The following is a 23630-nucleotide window of genomic DNA, read 5'->3' on the forward strand; positions in this document are numbered from 1 at the left end:
GTTACGTGGTTCTGATCGTTTACAAGTCACATCTGTGATGAATATCGATGTGGAATTTTCCCTTGTAGTGTTGCAACGCGCACCAACTGCGACGTCTAGTTAAAGTTTTCGCGGACGTCACGTTAGCAACAAATACGAAGGAGCAGGGAACTCGGCTGGAAAGCAGCGGCCCTCACCCGCCGGCGGTTCGTATGGGAGCGGCGGATGCAGGAAGAGCGTGCGTGATGCGCGGCGCGCGCTGCGTGGGCGGAAGTGGGCGTTCCAGGGCACGCACGCTGCGCCGGGACGCTGCAGCCTGCAGCAGCGCAGCACAGCTCGCTGGCTGCTCACAAAGCGTCTGTCACACTCAGCAGCTCTTCAAAGCATGGTAGGACTGGCGACGTTACACACGACAAAAACGCCGCTTTTATTTGCACACGTGGGATAAAAGTCTACATCTGGCTCCTTACTATGCAAAGCACTGAATCGCATTGTGCAGAGTACTATCCTTTGGATTAGTTAATAGGGTTTCTTCTCTTTTCACATGCATGTGATGTGCTAGAAGAATTATTGTTTGCATACCGCTATGCGCCGTGTAATTATTCTTTTCTTCGCGGCCCCTACGGAGCTGATGGACTCTGAGGTGGCGAAAGTCATGGGATACCCCTTAATATTATGTCGGACCTTTTTTTCCCGGGGTAGTGTAGCAGCTCCACGTAGAATGGACTCAGCAAGTCGTTGAAGTCCCAGAAATACTGAGTAATGCTGCCTCTATAGCAGTCCATAATTTTGAAAGTGTTGCCGGTGCAGGATTTCGTGCACCTCTCGATTATGTTCCACTAAAGTTCGATGGGATACATGTCGGGCGGTCTGGGTGGCCAAATCATTCGCTCGAATTGTCCAGAATGTTCTTGAAATCAGTCGCGAACAAATGTCGCCCGGTGACATGCCATCGTTGTTTGGGAACACGAAGCTCATGAATCTGACCAGGCTACGATTTTTCAGTCTTATGTGTCAATCGATAAAGGTTATTGGATGAAAAAACAGTTTTTGATGTCATCCATTTATCTAGTTCCCTGCAATATATGAAACGATTTGTACAGATTAAAAGTATAGAAGCTGTGGGTTCCGGAAACCTCCACGAAAAATGTGTTTTCTGCACGTAAAATCCAAACGAAACAAGATAATTTCAAGATGTTAAAACTTATCTTAGACCAAGGTCTGACGCACCGATGGACCAAAGTTGAACCATCAGTCTTGCTCCAGTCCGGAGTTATTTAAGGCTGACTGTTCTCGCACATAAAATCCGAACGGTACACATACAAAAACGCAATTAACTGAGCATAAATTGTAGCCCAATTAAAGTCTTCTGCGAAAGGATTTAATCTATTCGCTCAATTCGCCTGGCACCATCTCCAGTTCCTTGTTCAAATCTTTGCTTCATATACTGTAATATAGTTACAGTAAGACAAATGTACGAATGGCTATAAAAATGGCCGCTGTCCAGGTAACCCAAAAGCTTTTTACACCATGTTCCTAGATCAATACAAACCGAGCATCAAGACACCCAAAACGCGATTCTGCACGCAGCCTTTTCGGACATGCAGTATTTGTTACGGCGCTTCCGCGCTGCAGCGATATACAGGAACTCCTCGGGCTAAACGGATCCAGCATTCCAGTGCTACAGCGAACAGCAGCTGCAGGAAGCAAGGGGAGAACCACAGAAGCAATAAAGTTGGCACGGCGAATACATACACTAGTCTGTAAAACTTAAGGACGAAAGTAACTGTCATGTGATACGTAGCTGCCAAGTAATATTGCTCTATGAAATTTGGACCATACATAGGAAGATTTGCTACACAGTGGGACAGAAAGCGACTGAAAAAATATGCGCAATGTGACGAACAGAAATGACACTTTTATTCAGAGACAGTGATTACACTGAAATCAACGCCATTTATGATGGTCCCCGACGTTACAAAAGGAGAGTCATGATTCTTAATTGGGTGGTTGATCAACACGGACGGCAGTGCATGCTCTGCAATGCGCTCCCATGTTGCCCACAAAGTTGGTAAGAAGGTCTTGTGTAGCTGCCCGCTGTGGCCGAGCCGCTCTAGGCACTTCAGTCCGGAACGGCGTTGCTGCTACGGTGGCAGGTTCGAATCCTGCCTCGGGCGTGGCTGTGTGTGATGTCCTTAAGTTAGTTAGGTTTAAGTAGTTCTAAGTCTAGGGAACTGATGACCTCAGATGTTGTCTGTTGTTGTGGTCTTCAGTCCTGAGACTGGTTTGGTGCAGCTCTCCATGCTACTCTATCCGGTGCAAGCTTCTTTATCTCCCAGTACTTACCGCAACCTACATCCTTCTGAATCTGCTTAGTGTATCATCTCTTGGTCTCCCTCTACGAATTTTACCCTCCTCGTTGCCCTCCAATGCTAAATTTGTGATCCCTTGATGCCTCAAAACATGTCCTACCAGCGGGTCCCTTCTTCTTGCCAAGTTGTGCCACAAACTCCTCTTTTGCCCAATTCTATTCAATACCTCCTCATTAGTTATGTGATCTACCCATCTAGTCTTCAGCATTCTTCTGTAGCACCACATTTCGAAAGCTTGTGTTCTCTTCTTGTCGAAACTATTTATCACCCATGTTTCACTTCCATACAAGGCTACACTCCATACAAATACTTCCAGAAACGACTTCCTGGCACTTAAATCTATACTCGATGTTAAATTTCTCTTCTTCAGAAACGCTTTCCTTGCCACTGCCAGTCTACATTTTACATCCTCTCTACTTCGACCGTCATCAGTTATTGTGCTCCCCAAATAGCAGAACTCCTTTACTACTTTTAGTGTCTCATTTCCTAATCCAATTCCCTCAGCATCACCCGACTTAATTCGACTACATTCCATTATCCTCGTTTTGCTTTTGTTGATGTTCATCTTATATCCTCCTTTCAAGGCACTGTCCATTCCGTTCAGCTGCTCTTCCAGGTCCTTTGCTGTCTCTGACAGAATTACAATGTCATCGGCGAACCGCCAAAGTTTATATTTGTTCTCCATGGATTTTTTTTCCTTCTCCGAAATTATCTTTTGTTTCCTTTATTGCTTGCTCAATATACAGATTGAATAACATCGGGGGGGGGGGGGGGGGGAGGCTACAACCCTGTCTCACTCCCTTCTCAACCACTGCTTCCCTTTCATGCCCCTCGACTCTTATAACCGCCATCTGGTTTCTGTACAAAGTGTAAATAGCCTTTCGCTCCCTGTATTTTACCCCTGCCACTTTGAGAGTTTGAAAGAGAGTATTCCAGTCAACATTGTCAAAAGCTTTCTCTAAGTCTACAAATGCTAGAAACGTAGGTTTGCGTTTCGTTAATGTTAAGTCCTATAATTCTTAGAGCCATTTGAACCATTTGAGGTCTTGTGACACAGCGTCCCATTCCTCCACCAGCGAGACTGGCAACTCCTGGATGTTCGTTGGTGCATGTGGACATGGTGCAATACCTGTCTCCAACGCGTCCCACCACAGGTGCTGGATGGGAATTAACTCAGGGGATCGGTGAATACAATGCATTTGCCGAATATCCTCTCGTTCCAAGACCTCCTTCACCTGGGCTGTTCCATGCGGTAGTGCTTAGTCGACCATGACGATGAAATCTGGGCCGAATGCACCCCTAAAAAGACGCAAATGGTGAAGTAGCACAATGTCGAAGATTTGGAGTCGTGCAATATTATGCCTCCGCACACCATAATACTTGGATCACTAAGACGATAATGTTCAACAATGCTCCTGGGTGCGTTACGTGGTCCCAGCTCTTACCACGTGAGGGTACGTCCAGAATGTCTACCGAGACTGAATCTGCCCTCATCCGAGAAGAGCACACGACCTCACTCCGCGTTGGGCGAGTCCCTATGCACAAAAGCTGCAACCAATTTGCAGATGGCAGCGGAACACGCCGTACTGGTCGTCAGGCAAAGAGACAACCCCCATGCTGTCGCTGTGCCACTGTGAACGCGAGACTGCGTGCTTTTGAGCTCTGTTAAGTGTGGTTGCAGTCGCACAGACTATTTGACGTTGGTGACTTCTTGCCTTGTGCGCAACTTTGCGGTCATCTGCTGCTGCAGTGGACACCGTGGCCGATCACCTCCTCGCCTTCTGGCTGCAATACCTGTGGTTCGGATCACTCCCCATGCACGTGAAACAATGGTGTTGGTAATAACAAACTCCTCGGTTATACTCGTCACACTTCGTCTTTTTTTCAGTTTCCCGATGGTTAACCACGAGTGAAGTCATCTAAATGTTGTCTCAGTGCCATGTTGTAATGAAGAACAGCACTGTAGTGCACAGTAACTGCTCGCTGATTAACACACACTGTCTTCTCCCGTTCCTTCAACTGCTTCGTGTTGCGGATCCAGTTTGGCGCTACAGTCACGCTGACTGTATGACGTCCACCTTTCTGTTAATCACTGGGAGATCTCTGGAAATATGCTCCCGCACGTTAATTCGTTCCTGCCGAGTTGTTAATATATTATGTTCCTTTATTTAGCTCGTCCTTAAGTTTGCAGGCAATGTATAATCTCCACCCACGATCTCGACTCCAATCCGCCACGAGCAATGGAGGCTGAACCTTTGGCAATGCCAGCCACTCGTGCTGGTGAAACGTCAGAAAAATCGTCAAACGTCTGCCGAAGAACCCGATAGAGAAGCAAACAGGCAATATGTCACTATTACCACTGGCCATTAATACACGACACGAACAGGGGGGGATTCCAGTTCAGTTCCCTGGGGCACGACTGAATTTACTCTTCAATCCGGCCGGCCGTTGTGGCCGAGCGGTTCTAGGCGCTTCAGTCTCGAACCGCGCTACCGCTACGATCGCAGGTTCGAATCCTGCCTCGGGCATGGATGTGTGTGATGTCCTTAGGTTAGTTACGTTTAAGTAGTTCTAAGTTCTAGGGGACTGATGACCTCAGATGTTAAGTCCCATAGTGTTCAGAGCCATTCTTAAATCCGTTTGTTGTCCTGCGTTACGGTCGTGGTCTTTCCGACAAGATAGCAGTTAATTCGAGTTGGTCCGAGAGAAGTTCACTAGTCTTCCGTCTTTTTATCATTCGATTTTCGACGTCCAACCACTGGTTGTCCTCATGATACCGTCTTCGTACCACCAACGTGCTGGAAGCAATTCGGAGCCAACAATTTGTCAGGATTCCCAGGTTACTTAGGCTACTTTTTACAAAGAATGTGTCGAACGACCCGTAAGTTTCCTCCTTCTGATTCATTACAAAACTCTTCTAAACAATACAACGACAGCAAGTTTGTACAAAGCATTTCATTCAACTAGGAAGGAAACTGCCATCATTGGATAAGAACCAGGCGTGCGTGCGAGGCTCAGGAAACTTAAGGGAACATAGTCACTGCCAAAGCCTGTTGGGTAAAAGTAGAAAATCAGTATGATAGTATGACTAACACCTCTATTACTTTCATCAAATAACACGCTTAAGCATGATAAGAATAAGGTGGGAGTGCTTAGGGTGCCAACCAAGTAATACAGTCACTTCGCCCTGAATACGTTAATAGAACAGGCCAGAAACTCCCTAGTAATGATTGGCTGTACCGTACACCGTACATTCGCTTCTGATCTGCACATGTAGCTACATGTTTAGAAATTTCTTCCAATTTTCGTCATAATGAAGTAACGTAAGTTGAAACGTCCCCTTAGAAAAATTATAAATGACAGTGCTGGAAAAACTCTTACGTTATTTGATACAGAAACAGCTGAGCAAAACTCAACGTACTCAGACTGTTTTCTCTTTACTTTTTCTGAACATCACTAGACTGACACACAATATTTTTAGCGAAATGCAATCTGACTTTCAATAATCCCTATAAAAGAATGGCCATGACTAACAATAACCTATACCTTTCATGAATCACTCACTTCACAAAAATTTTCGTTACTCGAACTACTACAATACAGCGAGCGCGAATACTGCTAAGTAAATAAAAGATTCTAACTACTGAAGGCACTAACTACTGATAGGCATAGTTAGCAAATGAAAGATTTTGACAGAGAACAAACAATGTATTTACGTTAATAATGTTCAAAAGTCATCATATACATATCTATCAATTCATGGCATCCATCTTTACAAATTTCCTTTTTCTGGCGGACACACGTCCAGATCGTCCTCTGGCCACTGGTGGCGGCTCACCTCCAACTGCCCAACGCTACGCGCTTTTCACATCCGTCTGCCGAACACTACACAAGTGAATATTCCGACAATGAGTCCAACCAGCCACACACTGCACACAGCGCAGTCAGCAATTTTCATTTTCATACAGAGCACTACGTGGCGTTACCAGCATAAAAACCTAAACAGTGTACTTACGAAGTCTCCACTAAAGGAAAAATTTGATAATTTTGGTTTAATTCGAGAACTACCGGAGTAATAATATGCCCGTTACACAACACATTCGTTTTTAGAGTATATTTTCCCCTTTTAATGATACTGATCTTCTGAAGATAAAGTTATGAGATATGAGCCACTTCACTGCTCTCTTCAAACTATTAACATAGGCGTGTGTTTAAACATATCTACAGCGTAATGGCGTTCTACTACATATTATTTACGGCCATTCCGCTACTTCGCAAATTACTTTCGTTGTCGGTGTTTTGTTTCAACCGTTCCTTTTATTTCCATACACGAAAGGCGTTTTCTCCTCGACGGAGGTGAAGCATTTTTCGAGTGACGCACTGAATGGTAATAAAAACTCGTGTATAAGAAAAAGGACACGAGAACAGATTAGAAGTTCCATCTGGATAAGTCACAAAGAAATGGAGATGCGTCACGGATCATCTGGTTGTGCTGTTCCGCATCTATTCCCCGAAAGTAAGCCGAAGGTATTTCCAGTAGTAGAAATAGCTGCTGCCATTTCCGTAAACCGGAGCTGTCGTCCGTGGGAGGCAGTGTGTGTCACGTACGCACTGAGTGGGTCGCGTGGTGGCGTTAGTCGGCATAGTATTATTGTACCTGGCGGTGAGGGCGCTTCGCTCTGCTTATCACTAAGTGAGGGCGTTATCGGGGTTGACAGTTCACGTAAATCTCGTTATACGCGATAGTTACCTTCCGCGGAATCGGAGCGCTTACCGAATTCCCGTAAATCGAGAGTAATTCTGTATGTAAAATATGGAGGTAAGTTCTCGTTTACTCACACAGTAAGTTTAAAATATTAACGTTTCTTAGTATTTTTGCCTAATACAACTACTATTATTTTAGTGAAACGCATTTTAATGCGAAATTTTTACGAACAAAAAATTTAACACTGAAACACAAAATAATTCACTGAACTTATTATTGCGTCTGCAACGAACTCACAGTCTGCTCTTATCACAAGCCTTTAGTGCCCTAGAATTCTGAAAGTGAAATGATAATTAAATCGAGACCCTAAGCTGTCGACTGGCGTTGACATACAACGGGGACAGTTGAAAATGTGTGCCCCGATCGGGACTCGAACCCGGGATCTCCTGCTTACATGGCAGACGCTCTATCCATCTTTTTATTTTTCATTGTGTTCGGTATTGTTCGTTGCGTTTGGTCTGCGCGGACGTCGCAAGACATCCGATCTGCTGATCGTTGATTCCTTTATCAGTTTTTTATTACAGAAGTTGAGCATCCCTCTGACCGAACACGCTGAGCTATCGTGCTAGCTTCCCTCTGAGCCACCGAAGGCACAGAGGACAGTTCAACTGCAGGGATTTATCCCTTGCACGATCCCCGTGACATCCACATTGCCAACTTAATGTCCACACACTACATTCGTAGATTCTAAGATTGGTACATAATTAGTAGTTTTAATTTGGAGTCCGCGCAGCATTTCGTCTGAAAAGAAGGGTGCAAAGGGTCATTGGCAGCCTTAATCTAGGTGCTGTTTTTGCTTCAATTGAAATGAACGTGCCTCTAAGCATTCGCTTCCAAAATAATCTCGTTCCACAACGGTTGGAAACTTGCTTCGCTCTTTAGCCTTTTTCTGTCACAATTCCTTTAAACCCCTTTTTAAATTCCACGGCTCCAACTTCGTCTGCTTTAGCTGCCTCTCCTGTCATTTTAATGTCGCGAAAGCAAAAATGGTGCTTGAAGCGACTAGACCAACCTGAGCCGGTCGGGAAAGGTGCTTTTCTTTCGTTAAAATTGCACACAAGCTCTTGGCTTTAGCCTGAACAGCAGCTCCAGAGAGAGGAGTTTGCTGTTGGTTGTGGTGGTCAATCCAATGGCTTAGGATTTGTTGCCATTCTTTGCATCGCTTCCGTGGGAGATTTGGTCAATCGAATCATACTTAAGTTACTTGAACAGCGAACAGTTTTTCGAAATAGTTCCGCATTGTCACGAACAATTCTCACACTGGATTCACTAAGTCCCAAAGCATGATGAATGTCAGCAATACGCTCACTTTTCTCATAGTGATCCCAACTTCTCTCTTTGTTTCTAATAAACACCAACTTCTTATACGTTTCTTTCCCTGGACAGGACCACTAAATTTCCTTTTATACGACATTTTAAATACAGACCCGGTCAAGTGAAACATCATAGCTCTGATGTTGCTGTGGCCTTGAGTCCCAAGACTGGTTTGATGCAGCTCTCCATGCTACTCTATTCTAAGCAAGCTTCTTCATCTGCAACCTACACCCTTCTGAATCTGTATATTCATGACTTGGTCTCCCTCTACAATGACCGCTCCGATAGCTGAATGGTCAGCGTGACGGACTGTCGTCCTAATGCCGGCACGCTAGCTCAGCGTGTTAGGTCAGAGGGTTAGCTGCCCTCTGTAATAAAAAAACTGAGTTAATCGATCAACGACGAACTTTAACGGGTGTCTTCCGACGTCCGCCCCGAGCAGATGCAACGAACGAAAACCAACAAAATGAGATTTAAAAAAAAGGAGGGGGTGCGGGTTCGATTGACGCCTGAGTCGGGAATTTTCTCCACTCAGGGAGTGGGTGTTGTGTTATCATCATTTCATCCCCATCCGGCGTGCAGGTCGGCCAATGAGGCGTCGAATGTAATAAGACCTGCACCAAGGCGGCCGGACCTGCCCGTAAGGGGACTCCCGGCCAATGACGCCAAACGCTCATTTCCATTTTTCCCTCAACGATTTTTACCCTCCGCTCTTCCCTCCAATACTAAACTGATGATCCCTTGATGCCTCAGAGAACGTGTCCTACCAGCCGATCCCTTCTTCTACTCAAGTTGTGCCACAAATTATTCTTCTCCCCAATTCTATTCAGTACCGCCTCATTAGTTACGTGATCTGCCCATCCAATCTTCAGCATTCTTTGTAGCACCACATTTCGAAAGCTTGTACTCTCTTCTTGTCTTAACTATTTATCGTCCATGTCTCACTTCCATACTTGGCTACACACCATGCAAACACTTTCAGAAAAGACTTCCTGACACTTAAATCTACACCCGACGTTAACAAATTTCTCTTCTTCAAAAGCGCTTTCCTTCCCTTTACCAGTCTACATTTTATATCCTCTCTGCTTCGAGCATCATCAGTTAATTTCCTCCCCAAATAACAAAACTCATCTATTACTTTAAGTGACTCATTTCCTAATCTAATTCCCTCAGCATCACCTGGTTTAATTCGACTTACACTACTGGCCATTAAAATTGCTACACCAAGAAGAAATGCACATGATAAACAGGTATTCATTGGACAAATATATTCTACTAGAACTGACATGTGATTACATTTTCACGCAATTTCGGTGCATAGATCCTGAGAAATCAGTACCTAGAACAACCATCTCTGGCCGTAATAACGGGCTTGATACGCCTGTGCATTGAGTCAAACAGAGCTTGGATGGCGTGTACAGGTACAGCTGCCCATGCAGCTTCAACACGATACAACAGTTCATCAAGAGTAGTGACTGGCGTATTGTGACGAGCCAGTTGCTCGGCCAAAATTGACCAGACGATTTCAATTGGTGAGAGATCTGGACAATGTGCTGGCCAGGGCAGCAGTCGAACATTTTCTGTATCCAAAAAGGCCCGTACAGGACCTGCAACATGCGATCGTGTATTATCCTGCTGAATTGTAGCGTTTCGGAGGGATCGAATGAAGGGTCAATACGAACAAGAGGCGACCAAGACGTGTAACCAGTGGCACCCCATACTATCACGCCGGGTGATACGCCAGTATGGCGATGACGAATACACGCTTCCAATGTGCGTTCACCACGGTGTCGCCAAACACGGATGCGACCATCGTGATGCTGTAAACAGAACGTGGATTCATCCGATAAAATGACGATTTGCCATTCGTGCACCCAGGTTCGTCGTTGCGTACTCCATCGCAGGCGCTCCTGTCTGTGATGCAGCGTCAAGGGTAACCGCAGCCATGGTCTCCGAGCTGATAGTCCCTGCTTCTGCAAACATCGTCGAACTGTTCGTGCAGATGGTTGTTGTCTTGCAAACGTCCCCATCTGTTGACTCAGGGATCGAGACGTGGCTGCACGATCCGTTACAGCCATGCGGATAAGATGCCTGTCATCTCGACTGCTAGTGATACGAGGCCGTTGGGATCCAGCACGGCGTTCCACATTACCGTCCTGAACTCACCGATTCCATATTATGCTAACAGTCATTGGATCTACATCAACGCGAGCAGCAATGTTGCGATACGATAAACTGCAATCGCGTTAGGCTACAATCCGACCTTTATCAAAGTAGGAAACGTGATGGTACGTATTTCTCTTCCTTACACAAGGCATCACAACAACGTTTCACCAGGCAACGCCGGTCAACTGCTGTTTGTGTATGAGAAATCGGTTGGAAACTTTCCTCATGTCAGCACCTTGTAGGTGTCGCCAACGGCGCCACCCTTGTGTGAATGCTCTGAAAAGCTAATCATTTGCATATCACAACATCTTCCTGTCGGCTAAAATTCCCTTCTGTAGCACGTCACCTTCGTGGTGTAGCAATTTTAATGGCCAGTAGTGTAAATCCATTATACTTGTTTTGCTTTTGTTGATGCTCATCTTATATCCTACTTTCAAGACACTGTTCATTGCGTTCAACTGCTTTTCCAGGCCCTTTGCTGTTTCTGACTGAATTACAATGTCATCGGCAAGTTCAAAGCTTTTATTTCTTCTCCACGGATTTTAATTCTTCTCCAAATTTTCCTTTTATTTCTTTTACTACTTGCTCAATATACAGATTGAATGACATCGGAACTAGTCTACAACCCTGTCTCACTCCCTTCTCAACCACTGCTTCCCTTTCGTGCCCCTCGACTGTTATAACTGCCATCTGGTTTCTGTACAATTTGTAAATAGCTTTCTGCTCTCTGCATTTAACCCATGCCAACCTCACAATTTGGGAGAGAGTTCTACTGACCTGAATTGAATATTCACGTCTCAACAAACACGACAGAACATGCGCGTTGAGATGCGCTAAGTAGGGTTGCTTCCGTGTGCTGTTGACAGATGGCAACAGTGGACTTAAAACTAAAATCGCTTATACAGGATGTAATGCGTGTAAGTGCAGATATTTCCATTGGTGTCTGGAAGGTTTATTGAACATCATTACATCAGTATTTACGTCATTCGAATACTCATAATAATTATAACTATTATAACTGAACTGTGGTTTATTTTCAAACAATATTCTTAAGAATTTATTTTATTTACTAGTGATTCATCAAGAACATTAACACATTTAATCACACTATGTAAGCATGGAAGTAGTTGCCAGGGAGTAACTGATGAAATCATAACCAAATTCCTTTTAACAAATGGGAGTTTTATTCACTTTAATAGTGCCTAAAAGCATTTTTTAAAAGAAACAGATTTAAAATTATAATCAGAAAGCACCCTCTAAATATCAAAGTTACATTTTATTCAGAGGCAGAAAGAAACAAGTTTTGACTGTATGAGCTTTCGGGCAGAGAACCTTGCCGCTCCCTTTTGACACGGTCGTAGTTACAACCGCTCACAACAGCCTCTGAAAGACTACACTGGTACAAATCTGCAACACACCAGATAACTTTAAACTAAGAGTTTTAACAATTTACACAAGCACACCAACTATGCACCCCCTGTAGGAGGGATGGAAATGGTACAAAACACTAACAATTAAAATATTAACCTTGCCAGCGAAGGTGCAACTTGATTTTAACTTCTAAGAAAAGTCTTACGGGGAAAGGGTGGCAACTCTATATACTAAAATGATCATTTAAATAAAAGCCCATGAAGTGCAATCTTATATAAAATTCTACAAGGTTGGCCAAACAATAGTTAAGATGCTCCACAGTACACAGATACCTCCTCTCAAGATCATTGGTAATAATATCAAAGTTTCCAAAGTTCAAAACATGTTTCAGGTATAAGGCCGTTACACTCCAAGCAATAAATTCGTTAACACACCAAATCCGACAAACATGACACAGGCAGCTACTAACGTACGGTAGATTGATAGGGAGAACCGAACCGAAGGTTGCTCTAACCCGCCCCTACTCCACAAAGGAAAAACGGACCACCCAATTTATAAACAACCACCTTCCCGCGGGTGGGCAAACGGAGAAGAATGGTGGGACGACCCCAAAGCAAAACGGCTGGTAACCTCACCAAGAAAACAAGTAGAATTTAAGAAGAGTAAATCAAACTACATATCACCAATCACTTAACTTCTAATAAACTGCGATTTCTCGAGAAGACCTGGCGCAGCACCCCCAAATCGCTCTCCCGAACCGTCCGCTGCCAGCCGCTTCAACGGACGCAGGAAGGCGCGCCGATCTCCCGTCTCACGGCGTCGCAGCTCGCACCGGCCAGACTGACGTCGTGGGTTGACTCCTGTTGCTCTCGTGTCGACCGCGAAGCCACTACCCCTCGCTATACGCCGCGGCCCCCTGGACTCACGTGGCGACCTCAAATGCGCCGACGCTCAAGACGGACAAGTTATCTTGTGTCCCAGTGCGCGACCGACCAACCGATCGATTCAACCGCCAATGACCATTGCCTGAGCAAACTCGAGCAGACTGGCGGCCTAACGCGCAGACTCAGATGCAGGAACTAAGCCCCGACCGGGCGATCACTCGCTGAGTTCTCTTACTGGCGGAGTGGAAAGACTCTCATTTTGCCGGCTTTAAAGGTTGATCCGAACGACAGACATACTGGCACTCCTGACGACAGATACTAACTGCCTAACAAATGCGGACGAGAGACAGACTAGCAAACTGGGGACGAGAGACTGACCCAGACTGGCCCACTGGGTAGCTCATAGCGCCCCTTAAATGCACGTGAACAGGCAACCTTTCCCCTTTCCCACCAGAGGAAGACACCAAAGCTGCGATTGCCACAGCGGCGCCACCGCCAGAAATGGAGGGCGACTGCTTCACACTACGCGCTGCGGCGCGCTCTTCACAACAGCAAATTTTTACCACGGCTCAATATGTTAATATTATTTTAGGTTGGTTAGCACCTCCAAACAAGATCAAACGATTAATGTTTATTTTCCTCTGGGCAGCAGGTCAGGTGCTTAAGTGTGTACCCGTGGCCACAAATCTTTTAGTCTGCACTGACAGGCATAGTCCACTTAGTGGTGCAGTTACGACTGTGCAGAAAACTTCAGGTACTAAATAGCGTGACTTGTTTGTGGGAAGACACAGAGAAAAAACAACGGCCACACTGATGCATGTACATATTAAGATACCACATATATCTCCACTTATACCCATCACACCATTGTATGGAGTACGTCGTCATTAGTATCGAATGTGTACTACCTGTTTAGAGTTTCAAGGTAGCAGGTTTAAAAGTCATGGCAATAAACTGAATTGAGTGTTTAAGGCGATGAACTCACTTTCATGAGGAGCGGTGTTCAGACGCTGTCCAGCAATTCGATGTAGGAGTGAATCTTTCGTTCTGAGATTGACTGCGCTCCCCAAATAACGTGAAATGTGAAGAAGGGCGGAAACCTCCACCAAGCCCCAAAAATGTGGCAAGTGATGAAGTAGGTGTAACACCATCAATCCCCGGAGATGTAGCGTGTGACGAAGTAGGGGTATCACCATCAATCCCCAAAGATGTGCCACATGATAAAACAAGAATACCCGAATAATATCCATTGATTGGCGTGGAATGAAGTAGTGACAACTGCATCAACCACTAATAATGAAAATATAAATCAGGCGATAAGGGCAAAGCCACAGTAGGCAGTGACAAGATCAGCAGGATACAAAAATTTATGACAAAATGTAAATCCATAAAAACAAGTTGGGGAACAAATTTAACTCTCATACTAATGAATGTAAAAAATATACGCAGGTGGAGGTGCACAAACAAACGGTGAAGAACATAAAGCTCGAACAAGTATGTAGTCATAAGCAGGCGATAACTAATTACATTAAGTCTGAACTGAAAAACACACAGGATCAAGAAGTACATAATCATAATCGAGAACCAGAAAACTGCCGTGCGTTTGAATTGAACTTAAAGCAAAGGGATATCCTGCCAACTGCACAAAGATTACTAACACGATTAACACGTGAGAAGGGCTGTTCCATTTGTTTCCCTACAACCGAGCGGACGGATGCGGTAATCATTCAGACGGAAAACTCGCCCACTGTTGGGTATGAGATTGCTGTTCTCCTGAGAGAGGAGATCTCAGCATGAAGAAAATGTATAAACACCTGGTCAGGGCTCACGAGAGATTGTACTTTGACCCATAACAGATGGGCGTGAAGTGCTACGTGTATATAAAACAGCCGCAAAGATCTTGCAGCTTAATGCTGTGAGGAGTAGAATTGTAAGAGCGCAACTTCCCAGGCTGGCCCAAGAGTTTAACGTTGATGTCAAGTGTTTTCAAGAACCATACAACAGAAATGGGAAATTGATGTGCTTACACTCCCCCCCCCGAACAACTCAGATAACATCAGAAAGAGAAGCTATGGCTGCTATAGTGATAATGGACACCAAGTGCTAGACTATGAGAATCACACAGTTGTGCAAGAGACATGTTGTAACGGTAGAGGTCACCAAGGACACAGGCACATGTGTACTGGGGAACAATTCATCCATACACAGGCGTTATTCAACAGATAGCACTTTGCTCCAGAGGGAAGAAGATGATCATTGCAGCCGACATCAATGCTAGATGCAGCTTGTGGCATTGTGATCGGCCTGTTGACCGAGATCAGATCGTCAACGATATCCTAAGTGCGAACAATCTGTACATCACCAACAAAGAAGGATAAGCACATACATGTACAGGAAATGCTGGTTGCAGTAGCAATATAGGCATAACTATTGTTAACCATATATATATAACTATATTTGCGTGTGTATCTGAATGTAACGACAAGTGATCATAATGCAGTCATTATTGACACAGACTAAAGTACATCATACACCATTATCAAACAAATACATGTTAAGCAGGGAAAATTGGGAGGCGATTCAAAAATATGTAAGACATAAATTCGTGGAAAACTTAGATGCAAGTGCAGACCTAAGGGCATATAGACTTCAGCAAATATTACAAACTGCCCAACGAAAATACTTACCGACTTTCATTCACCGACATAAGACAGTTTCTCCCTGGAGCTTCGAGCTGTCTAGACTACGACAGGAAATGAGACGCAAAAAAAGGTTCTGTCAGAAGGCAATTACCACTCAGGGTAGACAGATTTGACTTCGAGAATACAGGGTTGCAAAAACTACATTCGAAACCGAACTAATCACGACTAGACAAGATCATTGGGAACACTACGTCACAACACATCTACAACAGAATACATGGGTAATACCATACAAAATTATAACAGAAAATGAATTCCCCTCTTGCCCTGGCTACGCTAAGGCAGGATGACAGAACTATGACACGGGGAGGAGACAATGAGCACAACATCTGCTGGACAAACTCCTCCATGATGACGATCCACGAATAGACACATAAGCACACGCACATCTTAGGGAGACAATGTATACGCATTACACCACAGAAACCATCACCTACCCGTTTACGCAAGAGGAGGTCGGGAGGTCGCCCCAGCAATTGCTGGCTTGAAAAACAAGAAAGTGCCAGGACCAGACCATATCCATTCAGAAACACTGCGGCAGGTTGCGAAGTGCCGGGGCTAGCAGTGTATTTAATACTAAATTCTTCTAGAATCTACATATGTAAATGATGCTCTAAGCCCCCCCCCCCCTATTCTAACTCCGACTTTTGCTGTTGCACATGGATTAAAAAGAAACGCAAACCGACTGTAATCGACCCTGCAAGTGCAGTAGAAAAGAGTTTGGCACCTGCAATAATTTCATTTGATAAATAAGTTAAATAAAGGAAAGTTTCATTAACGTAGTGAGAAATGATAGGGTTGCTCTACCGATTAACAGAATGAAAGTTCTGTCCAAAATAACAATATGATTTATTATAACTCAAAATAATAAACAAAAACACATGAAACATTTACAATACATCACATTGGCCCAAATTGGATACTCAAATAAATGCTGTGAAGGTGAAGTTGTCCCTAAACTAGATTGTGACATTTATGATGAAGTGGTATGTGGAGCCAATTCCTTGCAACTCAAGTCTTAAGAGAGACACACAGCCAACCCAACATTATTTGCTGCTACAGTAGTGAGAATTCAGACAATGAACACCCAAGACAGAACAAAGTTAGAGAAAGACGAACAGGCGCACTCTGCTGAGCTCTGATTATCACCTAGGAAAATCCCTGTCTGCCGGTGCTGCGGACATACAGTACCAAACTGTCTTTTTAACTGTAAGAACACGATCAGGCGTACCGGAGGCGATGGCTGGTTGCTTCGACGTCCCGTCGTGGTGATGATAATGTCATGAGTATAGCCCAAAACTAATTATCCTTGTCTGGTTGTTCCAAACTAAAGACTTCCTAGCAATACAAATGCGCCTCTGAGGGAGATGAAGAAGGCCCGCCACACAATCACTGACGGTACAGTGATTGATTTTAACAAGCAAGTCACCCAGTAACTCCGATACAGTCAACTTTAGCCAAAACTGCTCAAGACAGACAACATAGGCCGCTTGTACGCAGAATGCTCAATTGCCAACTGTACTCGGAAAGTTACGTTGAAGTCGAAACTTCAGCAACTTCGTCAAACAGTCACAATTAAATAAAAGTATATTAGACAGCCAACGGAAGGCAGGCTGTCCAGAGCAGCGAGAGCTCAGTCTTGTAACCTACTCCGACCGAAAGGCGAGAGCCGACCCCCACAGGAGCACCTGTACAAACCGAACACAGAACATTCCCGCCCCCACGACAGTGGCTGTGGTTAACCGTTCCAATCAGCAACTCGAAAACCGGCGGAAAATTCCACTCTATTGCCGGAGCACTACCATTTCACCAATGGAGATTCTTGGCGCCAATTTCTGCGCCGATTTTGCTACGTCACAGAGCTATGCCCTGAGCAAGCCAATCACAGTTACGATTTTGCAGAAAGCGCGGAAATTTGCCCGCCAAAACTGCCTGGGTACACAAGTCATTCCCACGCCTCGCTGGTAGCCCGCCAGAAAGTGTTTTCGCTAAGTTTCTGCGAAGTAACGGAACCTCTAGCCCAGCCGCTACTTCAGCCCCTGTGGGCGTGTCTTTTGACAATGTTGGCGTCTGGACAGCATTCACTCGACTCCCTCAAACCCGTCGGCTTACCCTTTCAAGATCAGCAGAGCCCGCCTGTCACCGGACCACCTGGGTGACGAGAGACGCTGCGTGGGAAGTCCGTGTGTGAAGGAATAGCAACTTTTCACCGCATGCAATTAGAGGGGAAAATCGTAAGATAGAAATATGAGAGGGGGCTCATGCCACCTCTCAAGGTCTCACCGCAGATAACCCCGTATTTAACAAATCTAATAAACGATGCCCTGAGGCTGGGACAGGTGCCTGTAGTCTGGAAAACAGCCAACACAGTAACTATTAAAAAAGCCGCAGATAGAGATCCATCAGAACCAAAACTGTACCTACCAATTTGCTTGTTAAATACACTACTGGCCATTAAAATTGCTACACCACGAAGATGACGTGCTACAGACGCGGAAGTTAACCGACAGGAAGAAGGTGCTGTGATATGCAAATGATTAGCTTTCCAGAGCATTCACACAATGTTGGCGCCGGTGGCGACACCTACAACGTGCTGACATGAGGGAAGTTTCCAACCGATTTCTCATACACAAACAGCAGTTGGCCGGCGTTTCCTGGTGAAACATTGTTGTGATGCCTCGTGTAAGGAGAAGAAATGCGTACCATCACGTTTCCGACTTCGATAAAGGTCGTATTGTAGCCTATCGCGATTTCGGTTTATCGTATCGCGACATTGCTGGTCGCGTTGGTCGAGATCCAATAACTGTTAGCAGAATATGGAATCAGTGGGTTCAGGAGGGTAATACGGAAAACCGTGCTGGATCCCAACGGCCTCGTATCACTAGCAGTCGAGATGACAGGCATCTTATCCGCATGGCTGTAACGGATCGTGCAGCCACATCTCGATCCCTGAGTCAACAGATGGGGACGTTTGCAAGACAACAAACATCTGCACGAACAGTTCGACGGCGTTTGCAGCATCATGATGGTCGCATCCGTGTTTGGCGACATTGCAGTGAACGCACATTGGAAGCGTGTATTCGTCATCGCCATACTGGCGTATCACCCAGCGTGATGGTATGGGGTGCCATTGTTTACACGTCTCGGTCATCTCTTGTTCGCATTGACGGCACTTTGAACAGCGGACGTTACATTTCAGATGTGTTACGACCCGTGGCTTTCCCCTTCATTCGATCCCTGCGAAACCCTACATTTCAGCAGGATAATGCAAGACCGCATGTTGCGTGTCCTGTACGGGTCTTTCTGGATACAGAAAATGTTCGACTGCCGCCCTGCCCAGCACATACTCCAAATCTCTTAACAATTGAAAACGTCTGGTCAATGATGACCGAGCAACTGTCTCATAACAATACGCCAGTCACTACTCTTGATGAACTGTGGTATCGTGTTGAAGCTGCATGGGCAGCTGTACCTGTACACGCCATCCAAGCTCTGCTTGACTCAATGCCCAGACGTATCAAGGCCGTTATTACGGGCAGATGTGGTTGTTCTGGGTACTGATTTCTCACGATCTATGTACCCAACTTCCGTGAAAATGTAATCACATGTCAGTTCTAATATTATATATTTGTCCAATTTATACCCGTTTATCATGTGCATTTCTTCTTGGTGTAGCAATTTTAATGGCCAGTAGTGTACATTGACTAGGTGTACGAGAGGTTTCTGTGTAACCGCCTCGAAGCTTACAGGGAACTCCATAGCTTTAGTCAGTATCAGTTTGACTTTAGGCCGGGAAAATCTATTGTCGATTCCATTAATCGGTCATTCCAAATTGTAGCATGGAAATTACAGAAATATGCAGTTGCGATTTTTATTGACATTGCTGACATCTTAGATAATCTTTGGTGGTCAGCAATGTTTGCACAATTTCGAGAACTACAGGCACCCGGATCCTTGTACAATTGTCTCTGAGACAGTTGTGGAAATAGAGTGGCTGAGTGACAAGACAGCACTCGAAACATTGTAAGAAGGATTACGAAAGGATGTCCACAAGGCTTTATCTGCAGACCCATCTTCTGGGATATCGCAACTGAAACGCTCTTGAATTTTATAGAGGGAGATGATAGTTCAGGCGAGATCGTTGCATATGCTGACGATCTGTTAGTTGTGATATCAACCAATACAAGAGCACTGTAGGAAAACAAGGCCAGTGGTATGCTACACACAGTACAATAATGGTGCAACTAAAATAAATTATCCATAGTAAGACGTGTATATTTCTATTGTCTATTGTCAAAAAACAATTTATGAAAGATGATTATATTTTATTAATAGGATTAAGTAGAAGTAATTAATATTTGTCTTGTTGGAAATAATTGTGGCAGAAGGGAATGTCTGCACCAAAGTATTGTTGGCAAGAGATACCGCACATTGATATAATTTTAAAAAGGGCGGGAAAGACAGCGTATGGATACATTTTAAGAAAAGAGCGGGAAAGACCGCGCATTAATACATTTTGTAATGGAAGCAGGGATTTTCTGCACCAGAAAGCATTGTTGGCAGGAGAGACCGCACTTTAGCTTTCGTAGGAAGTCAGTAGTAAGCGAGATGTGAAGCGAGTCGGTAGCAGGTCTGAAGCGATAGGTTGAGAGGAGCGGTGTGCCTACCAGCCACCAGCTATGATTTACAAGAGATTATAAACGGATGTACAGAGAAATCAGCTAACTATTATAATAAGAGGAACTAATATTATTGAATTAATTTTTTGAGAAACTCAAGACTACTGAAGGTATGTTTGCGCATTGCTAGTTGTAAGATTATTGTAAAAGGTAAGTCCCATTTGAATATTTGTAAAATCATTTCATTCAGAATATAATTAATTTTTGCCAGCAATATTGCATTACTGATTATAATCCATCTCAAAAACAGTCAACGTAAAAACTTCGAAAATTTTATTGTTGTCAAGAAAAAACTTAACTATGAATTACGTAACTTCAGTCAAATTAATTAAAGATTAACGCCATCTTTGCTATTAAAGAATAAAGTCAGCTTTGGTAATAAATACAGCCATTTATTATGACAGCCCACCAGCAGCTAATAGAGTATAGTAAAACAGAGTAAGTATATTCATGTCGCAGTTCGATGCAGCAGTCAGATGGCGATCCAGTAACAGTAAAAAAGGTAAGGAACAGTTTTGGGCTATTGCAGATAACGACTGAGGGCCACGACGAAGACACATTCTATGTTTCGTCGAAATAATCAGAAAATCACTTTTAATAAGCAGCAATTAAATTTGTATGCGAAGATTGAGAAAGAGGATAAATTTCAAAGGGAAGATTTCATTTGTTATTATTAAGCAAGAGATACTAATCCTAAGGGAAGGTTTCATAGGTTATTGTTGAAGGGAAGGTTGCGGAACAAAAGATATAGAGAGGAGACGGGAAGGTTTCAGCAGCACAAAAAACAGTGTTCATAGTGAAACTTCCTGACAGATTAAAACTGTGTTGCGGACCGAGACTCGAACTCGCGTCCTTTGCCTTTCACGGTCAAGTGCTCTACCAACTTATACTTTTTTTTATCTCATTTTGTTTCGCTTTTGTTCGTTACATCTGCTCGAGTCGGACGTCGTAAAACATCCGTTGTAGTTCGTTGTTGATCGATTAACTCATTTTGTTTTTTATTACAGAGGGCAGCTAACCCTCTGACTGAACACGCCTGTGCTCAACTAGGCTACCCAAGCACGACTCACAACCCGTCCTCACAACTTCAGTTCTGCCAGTACCTCGTCTTCTACCTTCCAAACTGCACAGAAGCTCTTCTGCGAACCATGCAGAACTAGCACTCCTGAAAGAAAGGATATTGCGGAGACATGGTTTAGCCACAGCCTGGGGGATGTTTCCAGAATGAGATTTTCACTCTGCAGTGGAGTGTGCGCTGATATGAAACTTCCTGGCAGATTAAAACTATGTGCCGGACCGAGACACGAACTAGTAATAACGTTTGTTCCATTCAAAAACCTTTGACAGTTTTTACATAAAAAACTCGGAGGCATTACTTTTCAGCACACCCCCATACTTCGAAATTTTCTTTTAGAATTTCAGACTGTGGTGTGATTAAACTGTATCCGGTTATGGCTGATGTCCTTTATTTAAACGCTGAAAAGAGTAGGTCATACACCTTTGTTTGTCAGAATTTCGTCAGTTTTTTTTCTGTCTTTGTTTCTAATCATCATTGCGTCTTTGTACTGATTTTTCATGGCGTCTGTTAATTTCTCAGGTTGCCTATACTTCCTGTCATTGACTATGGTTGTTTCTAATTAACATTGTCGAATGCTTTGACGAAGTACACAAATCCTATGAACTTCTATAAATTACAGTCACACCTGTTCTGTAATATGTGCTTTGAGATAAATGTACAATCTGTAGTTCAGTGTTCTGTATCTCCTAATTTAATTCTTTAGTACAGTTCAAGACAGAGTAATGATATTCGAGAGTGGATCGGATGATAATATCGAAATCAGCCCCCTTCGCCGATTACTTACATTTTATAAGACTTCTTCAAATGAATTCAAGCCTAACATCTCCTTTCGCAATAGTAATGTTTCTGTGGTTATTTCATATCAAGGTGCTGAGGACGATAATGGCTACATATAATTTCACTTATTGAGGGGCTGAGGATACAAATCGCTGAAGCAATCTGAACAAACGACTACCATACTGAATGACTATTTATAAATTATGTAAGTTATTTTCGAAAAGTAAGATATTCTTTCCCAGTGATCTGTAAATCTGTGTATACTTGCATGTATGGTTAGAGATTGTACTATCTATGTATTATTTTTATAATGTATTAAAAATACCTTTTCTCCTTGCGTCTTAATGTTTTAAAGGGTTAAACAGGTACAAGTGCAAAAACATGTTTGTTACTCTGCTGTATTCTGAAGATTACTTGGTACAGCACACGTGATATACATAGTACAATAGACGTACATGTCCATTATAAAACAAGGACATCCGAGTAAGTAAAACGAAATTAACATATCAAGTTGAAAAAATAGGCGAATAGCAAATAAAATTAAAATACCAAAAAGAAAATATGTTGGTGTGGTTCCAACACATAGTCACCTTCCATAATCTCCTTACAGTCAGCGTCAAAAGACTTACAATCGATTCCTTCTGTAGTACCTCTTGAAGAATGTCCTTCTTTTTCCACATCCTCTTCTTACAATCTGTGAATGGGATATATGGTTACAGTGTAGAGCTCATGTTAAAATGGAGGGATTTAGTTCTTCAACTCCTGAATGTTTTCGCGTTTCTCAAATTTTATTTCAAACTCATCTCGATGTAAAGACTGCAGAAGAGCTATTGATGGGAAAGGAATATTGGGCTTCCTAAAATCCGCTTCTACAAACTCAGGATCACGGTTTAGTGAATACATGAACTTCATTGTTAGAGGATTTTCTTTGCTGATTCAGATCCACATGGAATTCCCCAACTGTTTTTTGTTTCCTTCTTTCTTTAGAAACTTTATCCTTTGCTATGCCACCCATAGCTTTAATTGAAACAATATTTTCTATTTCCATTTCCACTACAGTAAACTTCTGCTGATCTTCTTCACTATTTCCATCCTGTCTTCGGGAACAAATACATGTTTGGAGTATTTCTTTGCCTTTTCAAAGGAACCAAAAGCCTTATCACATTCCATATCTGTATGACCAGGTTCAAAAACCTTATGAGCTATTGTGTCAATAAGCTGATATTGCCTCATATGTTCAAGTTGTATTTCAAAACATTGTGTGTTTAAATATGCATTAAATATTACTATAAGTACTCTTAAAATCATACAAATTACGCTGCTGCTGTGCTTTCGAAAAATGCAACCTGAAACTTCATTAAAGATAGCAGCAATTCTTCTTCTGTCCGCCATTTCACTTATACTAGCTGTGTTCTAAATGCAGTTCAGGCATTGTCTTAGTACTTAAATTTTATCATCACAAAGTGTGGCACTATGCAGAAAATACTTGCAATTATTTTACTTGAAAGAGAGCCACACTTAAGATTTCCAAATGGGCATATGT

Source organism: Schistocerca nitens, chromosome 1, assembly GCF_023898315.1.
Source record: "Schistocerca nitens isolate TAMUIC-IGC-003100 chromosome 1, iqSchNite1.1, whole genome shotgun sequence".
Classification (NCBI taxonomy): Eukaryota; Metazoa; Arthropoda; class Insecta; order Orthoptera; family Acrididae; genus Schistocerca; species Schistocerca nitens.